At 46.0% G+C, this 17,656-nt stretch overlaps 1 protein-coding gene and 1 long non-coding RNA gene across 6 annotated transcripts in view; both read right to left on the bottom strand.

Moving 5' to 3' along the window:
- Positions 1-17,656, bottom strand: part of Rnf220 (ring finger protein 220) — a 219,281-nt gene that overhangs the window by 143,278 nt on the left and 58,347 nt on the right. The window lies entirely within an intron of this gene.
- The window catches only part of LOC132653027 (uncharacterized), a 40,506-nt gene continuing 32,790 nt past the window's right edge, over positions 9,941-17,656 (bottom strand). The window contains exon 3 of the long non-coding RNA XR_009590660.1: positions 9,941-10,265. This is a non-coding gene — a long non-coding RNA (uncharacterized LOC132653027). The remainder of the gene's footprint in view (positions 10,266-17,656) is intronic.

Below are 17,656 nucleotides of genomic sequence, written 5' to 3'. Positions count from 1 at the left end.
CTAGGGTGAGAGCTTTGCTAGGAGAGTCTAACACAAGAAACAGGGGCAAGGGAGTGACGGAGGCTGTACGAGGGACCCAAAAGATAGTGGGTTGTGGAATCTGAGCGAGGTTAAGAGAGAAGTCTGGCATGATGGGGAGACAGTGAAAACCAGGTAGGTCTAATAGTTGGGGTCTTGTTGGGGTTGTGATCGGGGTGCCCCAGGAAAGAATTGAAAGCTGGAGGACAGAATGCTGGTGTTAGATTTCACAGTGACAAGGGCTGGGGATAAGCATCAGTCCATGATGAGATAGAAGGACAAGTCTTGAATGAGCGGCATCGGTATCCCTCGGGAATTTGCTCCAGATGTAGAGCCACAGACCTCCTACCTAGAGAATCGGAAACTCCGGGGCCCAGCAATCTCTGCTTTAAGAAGCACTCTGGCCATTTTAGAGTCCGAAAGAGGAACTGCTGAACTTGAGGATTATTATGGGGATAATTATCCTGCACTAAGGAGAGGGGAACATGATCATGGACTCGCAAGGTCTGGCCTTTATTGGGAAAAGATTATCTTTGGAATTCACTGAAGACTCTTAGCCAATGACACCCGGATAGGGGTATAAAGGACGACCCCAGTCTCTCGGCACAGGGAGGGATACTTGCTCAGATGTAGGAGAGAATTAGCAAATGCATATATGCCCCATTAATTAAGTTAAGAACCAACAATCCCTCAGAGAGTACCCAGGCACCGGGGCTGTAGCTCAGTTGGTAGAGCGCTTGCCTGGTATGCAGGAAGCCCTGGGTTTGATTTCCAGCACCGCATAAACCCTAGGGCCATTCCAGCACTGGGGAGGTGAAGGCAGGAGGCCCAGGAAGAGGTCAATGTTAGCTATCAAGAGGGTTTGAGGCAAGCCTGGGTTCCTTGAGATCCTGCCTAGAAGGAGCACCTCAGCTGTGGGTAGTGAGCAGAACTGGAGAGGATGACCTCAAGCAGGTTACAAGATTGTTTCCCCGAGGCCTTAGGCATACCTATGATTTCCAGACTCTAAGCCCTAGGTTGACTTAGATACAGGGAAAAGGGCAGAAGTAGCCAGAATAGAGGTGGTTCTGACCCATAGGCCAGTGTCACGGGTCAGGGCTTTGCTTTCGGGGCGCTTTCCAGGTCAGCAGGAGGCATGGAGTTTGAGGAAGAACCCCAAGCAAGGTTCTCACAGTGCAGCTGTCTGCTCAGCTCTCACAATGCTGCTGTCCACTCAGCAATGCCCTGTTCTCCGGGGCAAGCCACAGAACACTCAGCACCCTCCAGTGAGCATGCTTGATGAAGTTTTAATTTTACCAACTCGATGGGAGAGCAGGGTTTGTGTACACGGGGTGGGACAGACTAAATACGAGTTGTGCTCCAGACCATCACACATCTATTACCCAGAAGCACCACGCTGGGCCCGAAAGGTATGTGGCTGTGAAGGGCAGGGGTGAAAGGTGAGGAGTGTGGATGTGGCCAGTCATCCTTGTATACTCTGGGCATGTAACTTTCTTCCCTTAGACCCAGCTCTGCCCCGTGGGATTCATTACTTCAAGTCTTCCCCTTTCTCCCCAGCATCCATCATTCCGTAGGGGGCTAGCCAAACCGATTCAACAAGGCTGTACAATTCATTCCTTCGTTCTTGCATGCTCATGACCACCTATGTTTCTTCCGGAGAGAGCTCACCTCCTCCCACAGCTTCAGCTACCACGTGCTGACTCTAAGCCCCCATCACCAGCGCTGACCCTTCTTTTGATTTTTCACCTTTGTAGAATTATCTGCATCCCAAGTCCTAACCAGAAGCTCCAACAGGTGCCTAATATCTGAAAGGCCGCAAGGTGCTCTTCATCCTCCAGGAGAGCCCTGCCCATTCCTCATTCTCTACTTTGCAGTCACACTTCTTTTAAAATGCAAACTGATTATACTGTCCCCTGTCAATGGCTTCCATCTTGTGATTAAAAAAAAAAAAGCTACATTTCTCAGTCTACTTTGTGGGGTGAAGGTAACAGGTGAGCATGTGTCAAAGCATGTACCAGAGGACACCTGGTAGGAGTTGGCTCTCCCCTTTGGCCACGTGGGAGCCAGGGATTGAACTCAGGTTGCCAGGCTTGGCGGTGAGCCTTAACCCACTGATTCACTGTCTCTAATTAGTATGAGTATTCTGCCTGTTTATATGTCTGTGGACCACGTGTGTGCAGCGCCCATGGAAGCCAGATGATGGCATCAGATCCCCTAGACTGGAGTTACATCATGTGGTTGCTGGGAATTAAACCCAGGTCCTCTGGAAGAACAGCCGATGCTCTGAACTACTGAGCCATCTCGCCAGACCCTAATTATGTTTTTAATTAGCCATCTCTAATTAGGCTTCTAATTATCACCTGCTCTGCCCCAAGCACAGTGGTAAGCTGAGAATATCTCTCCAAGCAAACTCTTTCCTCTGACTCTGATAGTTCCAGTTTCTGTTAGTGGTGTTACACCTCCCCCGGCCGCCTAACTTAGAAATTTCAGCATGAATTGATTTCTTCTTCGGATTTGTACATAAATCAAACTTCCAGCGAAGTACGGTAGGTCCTCTAGTTCTATAATCACTCTTTACTTTCTCCCTTCCCACTATCCCACCATTAATGTCCAAGGTCAATTCTTCATAATTCCTTTTCCTTTCAAAAGGACATATTTGTCAAATATGATTCATGTATCATACAATGGACTCATATAAGGCATAAAACTTAAAGATTTCAGTATTAAGGGAGCTGTTCAGCCATCGCCACAATACATTTTAGGTCGCTGTACTTAAGTTTCTTTTCCCCAAATACCTTTAAGCTGAAGGTCCTAATCCTGCTCCTGGTTGCCCCAGGAAGCTGCCAGTCTACTTTTTTGGGTAAAATTTTCCTATTCCGGACATTTTATATAAATGTAATCACACAATGCATAGCTTCTTTGATGTCTGATATCTTTGTTGTTGTTATATATATATATATATATATATCTTTTCTCTTTGAGATGGGGTTTCTCTATGTAACCCTTGCTATCCTGGAATTTGCTCCTGTAGTCCCAGCTGGCTTTGAATCCATGGAGTTCTGCCTGCCTCTGCCTCCCCAATGCTGAGATTAATGGAATGCACCACCACCACCACTGCCTCGCTTTTTCTTTTTTTTCCCCTTTTCTTCTTCCTCTTTTACATGTCTGATAGCTTTTAATTACCAGCATGTGTTCAAGGCTCATAAATGTTATATCATTTATCAGTAGCTCATCTTTTTCTTGGCTGAAAACATACCACTGTGTGAATAAATCACATTTTCGCTTCTCCACTGATCAGCTGATGAATGCTTGGATTGGTCCCACTCTGGCTATTTTGAGTAATGTTGATCTGAACATAAATGTCTGAACTTTTTAGTGGCTACATGTTTCCAGTTGGGAGTATAGAGTGGTCGGTGGCTATCCCAATGTCCTCTAGTTACCGGTACTAACGGGCACCGCCGTGGCTCAATGATTCTCCTTCACAGATCGCTGGCAGCCCAATGCTGAGTCACAGGGCCGGTGTCAATCACCTCACTTTAGTTTGTCACACAGGCTCCATATCCTAGCCCATCATCACGAGGAAGGTGAGAACAGAATCCCAGAGTGGAATTGCTGGGCTAAACGGAAACTCTCTGCTTAGCTTTTTGAGAAACTGCCAGACAGTTTTCCAAAGTGGTGGCACCGTGCTAATGCTACGTGGCCACCAGTGCTGCACGAAGGCCCAGTTTCCGTGCGTCTTGGTCAGCGCTTTGCCTCTGACTTTTTCATTGCATCCAGCCAGGTGGGTGTGAAGCATGACCCCTCTGTGGCCCTGATCTGCATTTCCCTGGAGACATATGCTCAGGGGCTGTGACTGGCTTAAATGAGTAGCGAGAGGGGGCACCCTGGCCTTGCTCCTGGTCATTGGGAGAAGCCATCCAGCACCCCAATATTTTTATAAACGTCTCCATGTTCCTAGTCAGCTGAGTGCTTTTGTCATGAAATTTTTATATCTACTGAGGTAATTTTATAGTTCTCTCTTATCTTTTAATATAGTATACTATATTGCATATTTGTTCATTCATTTTTTTTAAGAGACAACGCCTTGTTATGTAGCCCAGGCTAGCCTTAAACTCATAATCCTCCTGCCTCAATGCCATTGCATTGATTTCTTTTACATGTTAAAAGAAATGAACTGATTTTTCATTCCTAGGGTAAATTTCATTTAGTTTTGTTGCATAAATCCTTTTCTTATGTGTTGAATTGGGGGAGGGGGTTGCATATATGTAGTTATAAGGCTCACTTAGTTATTCAATTTTTGTCATATTTTTACATCACAAAAATACTGGTCTTCAACGATTTGAGAAATAGTTCCTCCTTTATTTTTCTGGCAGAGTTTTGCAGTATTTGTTCCTTAGGTATTTGATAGAATGTACCTGGGGATGAGCTTTTATTTGTGGGCAATTTAATTATTTGGTTGTTTGGTTGGGTTTTTTGTTTGTTTGCTTGTTTGTTTTGTTTTGTTTTTTAAGACAGAGTTTCTCTGTGTAGCCCTGGATGTCCTGGAACTCACTCTGTAGACCAGGCTGGCCTATGAACTCAGAGATCCGCCTACTTCTGCCTCCCGAGTGCTGGGATCAAAGGTGTGCGCTATCCTGTAGTGAACAAGTTTTAAATTACTAGTTCAATTTCTTTAGTTATAATTAACTGGCCTGGTTAGATTTTCTTTATTATGCCGGTATTTTGTGTTTTTGTAGAAATGTGTATATCTTGTCTAAGTTATATAGTGTTTGTTTGTTTGTTTGTTTATGAAGCAGGGTATCAAGTAGTCGGGACAGAACCCAAGGAGGGTCAGGAACTGAGGCAGAGGGTGTGATGGAACGTTGCTTACTGCCTTGCTGCCCTTGGCTTGCTCAGCCTGCTCTCTGGCACTGACCAGGGGCAGCACTCCCTTTAGAGGCCTGGACCCTCTCACACAAATCATTTATCAAGAAAACACACCACAAGCCGGGTGTGGTGGCACACAGCTCTAACCCCAGCACTCCGGAGACAGAGTCAAGAAGAGCTCTGTGAGTTCCAGGCCAGTCTGGTCTACATGCTGAATTCCAGGGCAGCCAATGTTACATAGTGAGACCCTGTCTCAAAACAAAACAAAACAAAACAAAAACAACCAACCAACCAACCAACGAAATAAATAAAATAAAAAGAAAAGAAAATTCCCCATAGACTTGCCTACAGGCCAACTGATTCCTTCTTTCCAGATGATCCTGGCTTATGCCAAATTGACAAGAACAAAACCAAAAAACTAAGTGGCATGATAATATTCCTTCTTGATTTTTTTTTCTTATAGTTCTATAAGAACACTGGTGATCATCTCTTCTTTTTCAGTCCTGATTTTGGTAATTTGAGTTATTCAGTCTGACTACGGATTAAAGCCCCCTACCGTGTGTGTGTGTGTGTGTGTGTGTGTGTGTGTGTGTGTTCATCCGTCCAACCCAGTCATCTCATGTACCCAAGGCTGGCTTTCAACTTTCTATGTAGCTATGTAGCTAAGGATGGCCTTGAACCTTGATCCTCCAGCTTCCTCCTCAGAATCAGGATTACGGACATGCATCTGGTTTGTCCAACCTTTGACCTTCCAAAGAACTAACTCTTGGTTTTGTTGCTGTTTCTTCCTTGCTTTTCTAGTCTCCATGTCATTAATTTGCATTCTAATTTTGATTATTTTCTTTGTTCTGTTCACACTGACTTGAGTTTTTTTCCTTTCTTCCTCTCAGTTCCTTAATTTGGAAGGTTAGGGAGGCAACTGAAGATCCCCACCCTTTCTTATAGCATAGGCGTTACAGCTCTGACTTTCCCCAGAGCCCTGTTTCCTCTGCATCCCAGGATGTAGGGCAAGGAGCGCAGCATGTGTGTGGGCAGCGGAAACACTCTTTCTCGGTTCTTAATAACTGGTTCAGAGATGGGTACATATCAAAGCTGCAGCGGCACAGGGGGACTTTTTAAAAATTACATTTTACTTATTTATCTGGCGGAGCGAGCAGAGCACACGTGCCACGTGGAGGGCCGTGCACGTGGAGGTCAGAGGACGACTTTCAGCGGCCAGTTCTCTCTTTCCACCACGTACATCCCTGGGATTGAACCCAGGTCAACGGGCTGAGCAGCAAGCACTTTTACCCACTGAACCCCCTTGCCAGACCACAGGGGACCTCTGAGAACTGGGATGCTGAGAAAAACACTTTTGCTTCTTCAGGCTGACAGTGTCCAACAGGAAGATGAAAAATACAAAACAAAACAAAACTCATCCTCATGTAGCTAACAGCAGCAGATAGATGAGAGCCCAGGAGGAGCGCCTGGTACACGGTGGAAGTTTAGAAATACCCATTGAATAAATGAATGAACCTGCAAGGAGCACCAAGCGCTTCCAGCTTCTCACCATGCTCTGGGTGCCCACACTTCTCAGAATCCATCTGTGGCGTTTCTGCCTTCTAATTTTACAGTGGAGTTACCTGTAATCTGCATTATCTCTTCTCTTAATATCTAATGCTTGTCTGATCCTAGCTATTTGCATTACATAAAAGATTTCCTATCATACGGCCTCTTAAGCTTTGGCTTTTATGACTCCAGTAGTATTTTATTTTCTTGTTTGAGATAGGGCTTCACAGTGTGGCTCTGGCAGGCCTGGAGCTTGCTTATATAGACAGGCTGGCCTCGAACTCACAGAGATCTATCTGCCTGCCTCTGCCTCTGCCTCGAGTACTGAGGTTAAAGCATGTGCCACCGTGCCCAGCTCACCAGCAGTGCTTTAAGACTTTCTGATCCCAGAACAAACCATGCTCACTTTCTGAGGGCTGCTTACTCTCTCTCCAGAATTGCACAATACTCCAACTTAGTTCAGCAAGTACTTAAAGGGGCAAAACCAAGAGCCAGCTACTTGCTCCCATATACTTCACTGTTTGTGTCACCAACTTAAATCCACCATTTTATTCCCAAAGCCCGAACTGATGAAGAACCAAAAGCCAGGCTATTCATTCTTATCTCTGTTACAGCAACTACAGTCTTTGTTATTGTTTTGTACCAAGGCGTGAACCCAGGGTCATACCCATGCCAGGCAGTCAAGGACTCTACCGCTGAGCTCATCCCCAGCTTGCAATTACAATCCTTAAAATGCTCCTTTCAAATCTATCACAGGACCTGGCCCACAGCAGTCAGTTGCTGTTAATCGTGTCACCTACAATAATAGATAACATTTATTGAACACCTGCTTTTTGCCAGGCATTGTTCTAAGCACTTGTACATGGATTATCTCATTTGTCCCTTGTAAGAACCCTAGAGGTAGCTAATATTACCCCTGATTTCGTTCTATAGGTTGAAGGTGGAGACCTGGAGATGCGGACCGGCCACAGAGGGGCAGGTTAGGTAGAGTGCAGACTCCAACTCCTGCAGCCTGGGCAAGTGGGCGTTGCTTGGCAGGCTGTGGCCCTCCAGAGCTGCCATCTGAACACTAGTCTCCACACCATGGCTTTTTGTCTTTCCTAACCATCCATTTTCATCAAGAACAGCCTGATGGATTTGGCCCTGGCTCTGTAATTCAATGTTAATGCGCGTGCTGGTTTAAAAGTCTCACCGCTTCCCTTGGACAGAGAGAGAAAAGAAGGGAAATGAGGCCACAATTCATTTCCATTTTGAAAGTTATTTTTAAAAAGAAGGATGATGGGGGCAGAGAGCATATGTCTGTCTCTTGAAAGGAATGGTCCTGTCTCCTGCCCGTGATTTTCTCTGACTTTGAAGCTCTGGCCCCTGCTGGAGCCTCTGAGCTCTCTCAGCCTATGTGTTCCCATTGGAGGTGATGAGGACCAAATTGGGACAGGTCACCAAAAAAGCCCCCTTTGCTTTGTTCTCACTGAATGCTCGCTCTCTCTGAAAACCCTCAGCCCGCGCTAAGCAAGAGAAGGGCAACCCCTGTTCGTGAGAAGAAAGAGAGAGAGTCTGGGAGGCCGTTCTTCCTCCCCGCCAAAAGAATACAGTGAGTTGCTGAATAATAGGGATCGAAGAGTCAGTGAAAGGACAAAAACAAAACAAAACAAAAAACCCCAAATGGAAACAAATAAAACCTAAAATGACACGGCACAGCTCTAAGCTCTGCTCCTATCAGGCGTTACAGAGAGGCAGTAGATTTTCTTCATTGCCAGTCCTGACTTATCACAGCCTTGTTTTTAATGAGGTATAATAAGGGGAACATTTTGTAACAACACGGTTCCCCTATTTTATCCCGCAAACAGCTGTGTCATGCTTGCGGCTGGAGGAATGAATCATATCTCTGCCTGCATATGCTAACTCCCATGTAATTACCCCGGCATCTTAAATAAAGCAGGCCCTAAACCTGTCGCTCACATTACAAGCAAACGCTGCAGACCTCGTAACTGGGGCCTCTATCATTACAATTAATTTATCACAGAAGCGACCGAGATTAGAGGCTAGAATTAAAACCCAGAGCATGGAGAGCCACTGCAGCGACATTGAAAAACAGGCTCTTGAGAGACGCCTGGCTCCAGCGGCTGCCTGACTAATGCCTTGCCTGGGGAAAGCAGCCAGAGTTGGATTTTTGTTTTCTTTACATTTCTCCCACTAGAACATTTTACTGAAGTCATTTCAGCGCCTCTCGATTCAAAATGATGCTGGAAAAATTCTACCTGATATCTAAGCCAGAACTCTGAGCAGAAGTCACCATTTTCTCATTCTTAAGCCCCGGGACCACTGTCTCTCCATGGGAGTGGTCCCCTAGGACCTCAAATTTGTTTTAGTTATCAGAAAGGAATTTCTCATGACATCAGTTTGTTTTCTTTGTGGTGGGGGAGGGGGAAAACATAGAGGCTTTTCCTTGTATGAGAGATGCAGTTTGTCTCTCTTTAGAAGGGTCTCACCTCTGTTCCAGGACACTGGTGGGGACTTTACCCAAGTAACTATTTTCTTAATTCTCCAAAGAATGGCGGGACGACATGACATCTTCTAGGGACACTGGAGAGAGGTCCATTCGTTATATCTGCTGGGTGCCTCAGAGCTGTCCTGCTGCCCCCTGTTGAGAAGCCACCATCTGAGTAGCTCAGCGGCAGCCAGGGTCAGGGAGCCTTCCGCTAGACCTGGTCAGCGCCCATCCTGTTGGCTGTCCACTCATGTGGATTCCTTCTACCCCCAGGGTGGGCAGTACACGTCTCAGCCATCACACTTCGACTGTAAGTAGAAAGGCTTGATGTTGATATGTGGATACGGGAGGGGGCTGTTCTGCTGTCCCACCCTGAACACAGGGGTCTACCCTTTCTATTACTTTCACCTACTATGTGCAGGGTGTTATGTGCTCACTGAGACCTGCTTCCCTTCCTTCCCGCATACATGGCTGGGCTGAATTTCCCAGCCTTTCTTGCTGAGATGGATGGGTTGAATTCTGGATTGTGGGTAGAGGTGATTTCTTTAGGGTCCACAAAAAGAACGCTTTGAGGTTTTTTTTTTCCTCTTACATCCCAGATATTATACCCAACAAAACATCCTGAAGGGGTAAACCTGAAGAGGATAGGTAAACCTGAAGTCCAAAGTCATCATGACGAGGCTGACCCATAAACACAGCTTGCTTGAGATAGTATTATGTCTCCACTGACTGATAACTAGACCCTGAGTGTGAGAGGACCAACTCCTCTCCTCAGGAGACTCCAGAGCTTGTGAAGAAGATGGGCTGAAGGTCAGCAGAGCCCGACACTGGGAAGCCGAGGCTGTTTTCTGGAGCTCTTCCACTGCTAGCATAGGTAAGCAAGCATAAGGATGTCAGGAGAGTCAAGGCTAGCCGGGAGCCTGAAATTCTGGAAATGGCACTCACATTGTGGGTTCCTTGTAGACTTGACAAGTGTCACTCTGCAAGGCTTCCAAGAAGTTCAAGGCTAGAAGGGTAGTAAGGAGAAGGCCACAGACATTTGATTGAAACAAAATGTGTATTGAAAGCAAATTAAAACCCCAAGGTACACACACACGATGGCCCCTCTGCTCATACTCTCCAGCCATCTCAGATTGGACCCTTTTCTAGTCCTGCTGCTCCATGCTCTCATGACTCCTGGGACACATCTTCCTTGAATGCCCTTCGTGGGTTGGAAGTAAGCTTGCCCACTAGTTCTGGAATTCTTTAAGTTCAGAAGAGCCTCCCTTGTCTCTGAACTGCTTCAGCCAGCTCAGGGCCAAGAGCATCTGCTGACTGTGGCATCATACAGTTTCAGGCAAGGGCACTGCACAGTGAAATGAGAGCATTGCACAGTTATAGGCGAGGACACCGTGGAGTTACGGGCGAGGGTATTGTATAGTTATAGGGCACTGTTATAAACTAGGCATTTCTAAGCACAGCACTCCTGCCTCTGCTCTGTGTTGAGATGCTTTTTAAAATAGCACCCTTAGCCTGGAGCCTACCCTACGGTTCCATTCAGCACCCCTTGCCCCTTTCAAGGAGAGCGGGCATTTGAAAGCTGGCCTTCTGACATTGGACAGAGCAAAGCCAGCCAGTCACAGGCACTTGGGAGCCAGAGGCAGGTGAATCTATGAGTTTGAGGCCAGCCTGGTCTACAGAGTGAGTTCAAGGACAGCTGGAGCTATTACACAGAGGAACTCTTGAAAAAGCAAAAACCAAAAGAAAGGTCTTTTTGAGGCCAGGGAGATAGTTCAGTTAGTAAAGTGCTTGCCTTGCCAACACAAAACCTTGAGTTTGAGTCCCAGACCTGCTTTAGGAGAAGAAGACCAGGAAGAAAAGAAGAAAGCTGGACTTTCTTTCACACAGAAAGCTGTGTGAACAGCCAACTATGTTTAGCCAACGGTGGATTAGCAAACGTGACTTAAGCACGGTCTTGAAATGCACTTCATGTGGGTGGCTCTCATCACAAAGCAGCCTGTCTTTTTGGCCCAAGCTGCAGAATATGCCTGTGTGGAGTGGATTCAAACCTAGCCAAGTGCAAGACGCAGAGAGAGATGCCCATCTGAGCTCAGCCTGGACCAGTCTGCCTGCCTACTGGGGGTTACCTTCTTATGGAGCTCCTGTCTGTTCTGGGTCCTTCTCTTCCCCCACTCTTTCCTAGGACTCCTGGCACTCTGCCCAAAGTTTGGCTGTGAGTCTTAGCATCTGCTTTGATTCCTAAGAAGACTAACAGAGCCAACAAGTCTGGGCCCCTAGGGGTCTGCAGAGACTGATGCACCAAACAAGGACCATGCATGAAGAGGACCTAGACCCCTTGTTCAGAAATAGCCAATAAGCAGATCAGTCCCCATGTGGGTTCCCTAGTAAGGTGAGCAAGGGCTGTCTCTGACACGGACTCTGTTCCCTGCTCTTTGATCACTTCCCCCTGGTGGAGGGGGCCATTACCAGGCCACAGAGGAAGAAGATGCAGCTAGTCCTGATGAGACTTGATAGGCTGGGATCAGATGGTAGGGGAGGAGGGCTCCCTGTTTCTGAGAAATAGGGGAGGAGAATAGAGGGGAAGAGGGAGGAAGGGTTGGACCAGAAGGAGAGCAGGGAGGGGGTTTCAATCATGATGTAAAGTGAATAAATTATAAAAAATAAATTGAAATTAAAGAAAGAAAGAGGTACCACTGACTGTGGTTGGTATGCAGCTGAGATTTCTGCAATTGCATGTTACATGGTGTAAGCCGGCTGGTTCTTTCTCATCCTTCGAACGCAATGAGCGCTTTACTGACTCAGGACCGCTAAAGCTGCCTTGTGCATTGCAAGCCTTAACCTCTGATTTTAATTTAAATACATTTCCTCAGAGACCACCCTTGACAGATCACTGCATTGCTTTATACAACAGCGCCATTTATTCCGTAGCAATCATCCCTGTTCGTGATGGCAAAGGCTTTTTGTTGACTTGTTTGTGTTCCCCACTGGACCAAACTTCAGGAAGGACCCATGTTCATTTATTCACCAAGTCATTCCCAAAGTCTGGGCAAGACTGGTGCGCGGCAGGCTATCGGGGAAGAGTTACTGAGCAAAGGCATTTTTAAAGTGAGTGAATGAACCTAGAAACATCGGGAAATACTTGCCTACACTGTGTCTGATTGTTTCTGCAAGGGCATTATGGCTCTGGGTCAAAGACTGCAGCTCAGGCCATCTGCTATTTCTGCCACAGCCAGAGCAAACTTTTCCATGAAGTGGTGTTGGTGTATTCTGTCTGTTCCCCAAATACACGCATGCAGATTGGCATGCATACACACAGCGCTTGACTGGAGGTGATGGGGGAGCCTGGAGCCCAGGGGCATCTGCTCCTGATGGTTCCAAAGCACAGGCGCCTTCTTCAAGCTCTATCCAGCTTCCTTCTGCCCCTGCCATGATATCCCAGGATCAACCTTCGCAATGTTTCTGAAGCAATACTGCACATAGTGGACAAAAGAGGAAGGCAGGAGCATGGGGACCTCTTGAAAAGAGGTAGAAAATGGAGAATGGGGTCTGGTGCAAGCTACCAAGGTATGTTAATAGGACACTGGACTTCCTGGCTTTCCCAGTTTAGGATCTTTCTTTCTTTCTTTCTTTCTTTCTTTCTTTCTTTCTTTCTTTCCTTCCTTCCTTCCTTCCTTCCTTCCTTCCTTCCTTCCTTCCTTCCTTCCTTCCTTCCTTGTTGTTGGTTGAGACAGGGTCTCACTATGTAGCTCTGGCTATCCTGGAACCCACTATGTAGACCAAGCTGGCCTTGAACTCACAGAGATCTGTCTGCCTCTGACTCCTGAGTGCTAGGATTAAAAGTCTGTACCACCATGCCTGGCTTTGATTTAGGCTTTTTCAAGTCAACATCTTTGACTTTAATCACTATGCTTTTTTATTTTCTTTTCTTCAAGGCATTAAACTTTTATTAAAAAAAAAAAAACATGTAGGAGCTACACAAATGTGATGAAGCATGGCAGTAAGATAGGTGTTTGTGAATCTCCATCTAACACAGGAACTAGCACACAACTATCTTCTCACAGCCAGCACTTCCTATGTGTTCCACCTAGATCTCAGAGCACCACCTCCCCATCTCACATACACAATAACCATGTTCAGCATCCCCCGCGAGCTTTACTTTTCTCTATAACTTTCTGGATATGTGCGGCCATATATAATACATTGCTTACTTTTGCTTGCTTTGGAACCATAACAGGCTCTGCATCACTGTGTGTGGACTCTTCTGAAACTGGCTGTTTTACTCAGCCTTATGATTCTAAGTGTCCCTTGTGCTTGTTCAAATGGCATAGTGACGATGTGCTTTCATTTTCATTGCTGTATAGTATCCAGTTATATGGATATAGCAAAGTCTTTTTATCCACCGCCCTCCACTAATGAGCATTCGGATGACTTATGGTGCTCTGCATGCTGTCACTATGAACAGGGCTACTATGGTCATTCTTGTGCACACTTTTTTTGTTTTGTTTGAGAAAGGGTTTCTCTGTGTAGCCTTGGCTGCCCCGAACTCACTTTGTAGCTCAGGCTGGCCTTGAACTCACATCAATCCACCTGCCTCTGCCTCCCTGAGAGATGGGACTAAAGGCATATGCCACCACACCTGGCGTGGGCATATATTTCTGAAAGTATATGAGCAAGGGTTTCTTTAGGGAGCATATCTGAAGACAGGGCTGCTAAGCCACCTGACACATACCATCAGCTACACGAGAATGTCCGCTACAATGCATGAGAACAGAGACTTCTTTTGATTCACTGTCATATCCCTGGAATAAAAACTGGTATGGGGCATAGGGTAGGTGACCTAATTGTTTATTGATCAATTAAACAAAGATAATGCTGCTTTCCAAAAGATGATTTGATTTAAATTTTATTACAATTTATTTACTCATGTATGTTTATTCTGTGTGTGTGTGCGCGCATCTGTAGGTGTGTGGTACCTATGTCATGCTGCATGTGTGGAGGCCAGAAGACAACTTTGTGGTTCTCTCCCTCCAACACATAACTCGGGGAGCAAACCCAGGTCACCAGGCTTGGTGGAGAGTTCCTTTACTCCCTGAACCCTCTCAAAAGCCCAGACAATACAAATTCAGCTCCAAAACCTAGGGTTCCCACTTAGTATGACTGTTAAATTCAAACAAGAGTGGTGGCGCACACCTTTAGTCCCAGCGCTTGGGAGGCAGAGGCAGGGGGATCTCCGCTGAGTTTGAGGCCAGTGCTGTTCTACAAAGTAAGTTCTAGAACAGCCAGGGCTACAAACTGAAACCTTGTCTCAAAAATAAAAAAATAAAATAAAATAAAATAAAAAATAAAGCCAACAACAACACAAAAATCAAATGTGAGCACCACTTGCACCAAACTCAACACCAGGCCTTTTCTTCTTTCTGGGGGAAACGGGTGGCCACAGTCTTTGTGTGAGCTGGGGCGAATTCAGCTGCTCTGTAAGTCAGTTTCCTTACCTGTAAGATATAGCTATAACTTTCTCTGTAGATTTAATGCACTCATAATGACACTCAATATATGATAAATCCCATTACACGGAAACTCTTATTCAATGAATTGGTTAGTTAATCTGGAGAGTCCCATGAAGCAGAATATCAAGAAAAAGGGATATATAATTACCTTGAACATTTGATTTTACCTCCAGATGTATGAATATAGATCCATTCATAGTTTTTTGATGTAAGGTCAAGGCACGTGACTATTGACTAGCTTTCCAGATCTTTCCTGCATAAATCATTCCCCTAACACATGGTCTACAGTTTAAGATTTAGCCGAATCAGGACTCTGAGCAATTAGAGTTACCAGGTTCCCGGACTATGTTTTTGCTTCAGTCACTCTCACACATCATTCAACAGCGACTATTTTTAACATTCACCCAAGGTTTCAACTTGACTTTCATAGGGATAAAAAAAAAAGAAAAGAAAAGAAAAAAATCCTCCTAACTTTCAATTGCTGAGTTTAAGAAACACATACTGAGGTTAGGCGATTATGCTAACAACTACTCTCCGTCCACAGAGGGCTGGGGACAGGTACAGCTGGGTTCTGGTAGGCACACGAGTCGACCGATAGGCGTAGCAGTGAGGCCCACGCTGTCCCACAGCCATATCAAGAGTGACGGTGAGCCAAGAGTTGGCTGCAGGCATCAGTCCATTTGCTTTGGACAGGGCACGGGGCCTGCCAGTTAGCCTGGCAAGGAAGGTGAAATGGACATTGGTAGGGGAACTACCGAATTTAGACTCTTCCTACCGCTGGCTCAGTTACAGGGCCCCACTCCCTCCTCTCTCGAGCCCCTAAGTGAAGTCATCTTCCCACTGAGCTTGTTCCATCGCTGAAGCTTGCCTCTCGCCAGTGAGGGACGGAGGAAGATGACAACCGTGCAAACGCTGACACTTAGCTGGAGGAGACCTCTTGATGTCTAAGCACTCCCTGCCCCTGAGAAACTGACATAGGAAACACTTTCCACCTTCTCCCATTGTCCTCTGCGGGCCGCAGCTCTCGGGGAGGAAGAAGGCTGACTCTAATTAGCCCAGCCCATCACCCTACTAAACTTCACTGAAACCAAAACAAGCCAGGCAGCCCCATATGTCATAAGAATTAAAGGCATGGCTCCCACTTCCTAACGATGCTTTTACAGAAACCGTTCCACTGTAAAACTTTATGATTTGAATCTTTATAGCCGCCAGCAGAGCACATGTTCACTGCCTTAAATTATAACTTAATCACAATAGAGGCTGACTTTCCAGCCCTCTGCAGTCAAGACTAAAGAGGGAATGGGCCCACAGAACAAATTGCCTGCTATGGCTCTGCCCACCTGCCTCCTCCCAAGCTGGGAGCTCTCCTACTGTATGTAGTCCCAGGGAGGCAAAGGGACATGAAGGAACAGAACTCACAGCCAGGAAAACCTAAAGGCTAGAACCTTTCAGTGAGGCCTAGAGCCATGCACGTGGTCCAACCCAAATTTACGCGGCCTGGTGAGGACAGAGTGAGCACAAACTGAGTTGAGGAGGAAAATGGTGTGAGAGGAAAAGCAGCAGGGTTAGAAACCCACTTCACCTCCCCACCATCAGGTGACTCGTTTCCTTTGCTCCCGTTCAGAACCTCTGTTTTTGGAGACTGAGTTGTCAAAGAATACACCCCTCCTGACTCAACATGGGCTCAACATGGCTGAAACACAAGGTAGGGGAGGAGGGAACCTCAATCTCCATCAGCCTGGCGGGTAGGCAAGCCTGCGGTGCCTTCCCCTGAGTGCTGAGTGCTGTGGGAGGGCCCAGCCCACTGTGGGTGGTGCCACTCCGGGGTGGGTGGTCCTGGGCAGTGTGAAAAAGCAGACTGAGCAAGCCCCCTAGGCCACGCCAGTGAGCAGTGTGCCTCGACGGCCTCTGCTTCAGTTCCTGCCTCCAGGCTTCTGTCTTTCTTCCTTGGCTTCCCTCAACGTACCAGCCAAACAAACTATTTCTTCCCCGAGTTAGTTTTTATCACACCAACAGAAACCAAACTAAAACAATGCTCACTGTCATTGGCTAGTAGGGATGGAAGTCAACAGCACAGCTGGCTGCCACTTCATGCCCCATAGTATGGCTGAGGATCTGCAGGAACCAGAACCCTCACGCATGGCTGACTGCAGCATCTACAGAGAACGCCTGATGGTTCTTCACAGTGTTAAACAGAATGACCATATGACCCAGCAGTTCTACTTTGTAGGTGTATACTCAAGAGGACTCAGAAGTTGCACATTCATCTTCATGTAGCATCATTCGCCACAGGTGAAAAGTAGAAACAACTTAAATACCCGTCCACTTATGAGTGGATGAACCAATGGGATGTTTATGTAATGGAATAAACATTATTCAGTCATCAGAAGGAATGAAGTATTGAAATATGCGACATCAAGACTTGGAAACGTGCTTAATGAAAGAAGCCACAAAAGGATTCTACCTATGTCTGATGTCTTACTGGACAACTCCACAGAAGCAAGAGATTCCAGGAGATGGGAAAGTGGGGGAATTAGAAAGTATATTCTTTTAGTGGTGATGGAAATGGGTTGATATCTGTATGACAAACATTAATGCATTTCAAAAATGACTTACATATACATAAACTTCAAAATGGTTAAATGGTGATTTTTTATGTGAATCTTAACATACATATACACATACATACATATACACACATATATGAATATATACATATGTGCACACATATACACAAATATAAGCATACATACACACATGTATATATGTATACATACATATGAACATACATATATACATACGTGTATGCATGTGCCCATGAGAGAAGACAGAACAGAGGCTAAGAAGATGAGGTTAGAAGCTAATGTGATGATGAAGGTGAGTTACAATAAGAACAAGAAGATGGCTCAGCCAGCACAAGCTTTCCATGTGTGCACAAGCACCTAAGTTTGAGATCTTTCACTCATGTTCCCTTACAAGGAAAGACAAGCCTGACATGGTGGCATACTTGCGATCCCAATGCTGGGGAGACAGAGAAAGGAGGATTCCTACTGGTCAGCCAGCCTGCTAACTTTCAAAGTTTTAGGCCAATAAGAGACCCAGTCCAAAACCAAGTAGACAGCATCTGAGCACACCACCTAAAGTTGTCCTTTAGCCACACACAGGTGCGTACATGTGTGCGCACATGTGTGTGCACACACACACACTCATATACACACATATATACACA

Source organism: Meriones unguiculatus, chromosome 3, assembly GCF_030254825.1.
Source record: "Meriones unguiculatus strain TT.TT164.6M chromosome 3, Bangor_MerUng_6.1, whole genome shotgun sequence".
In the NCBI taxonomy this organism is placed as follows: Eukaryota; Metazoa; Chordata; class Mammalia; order Rodentia; family Muridae; genus Meriones; species Meriones unguiculatus.
This window is presented reverse-complemented; position numbering and strand designations above follow the sequence as displayed.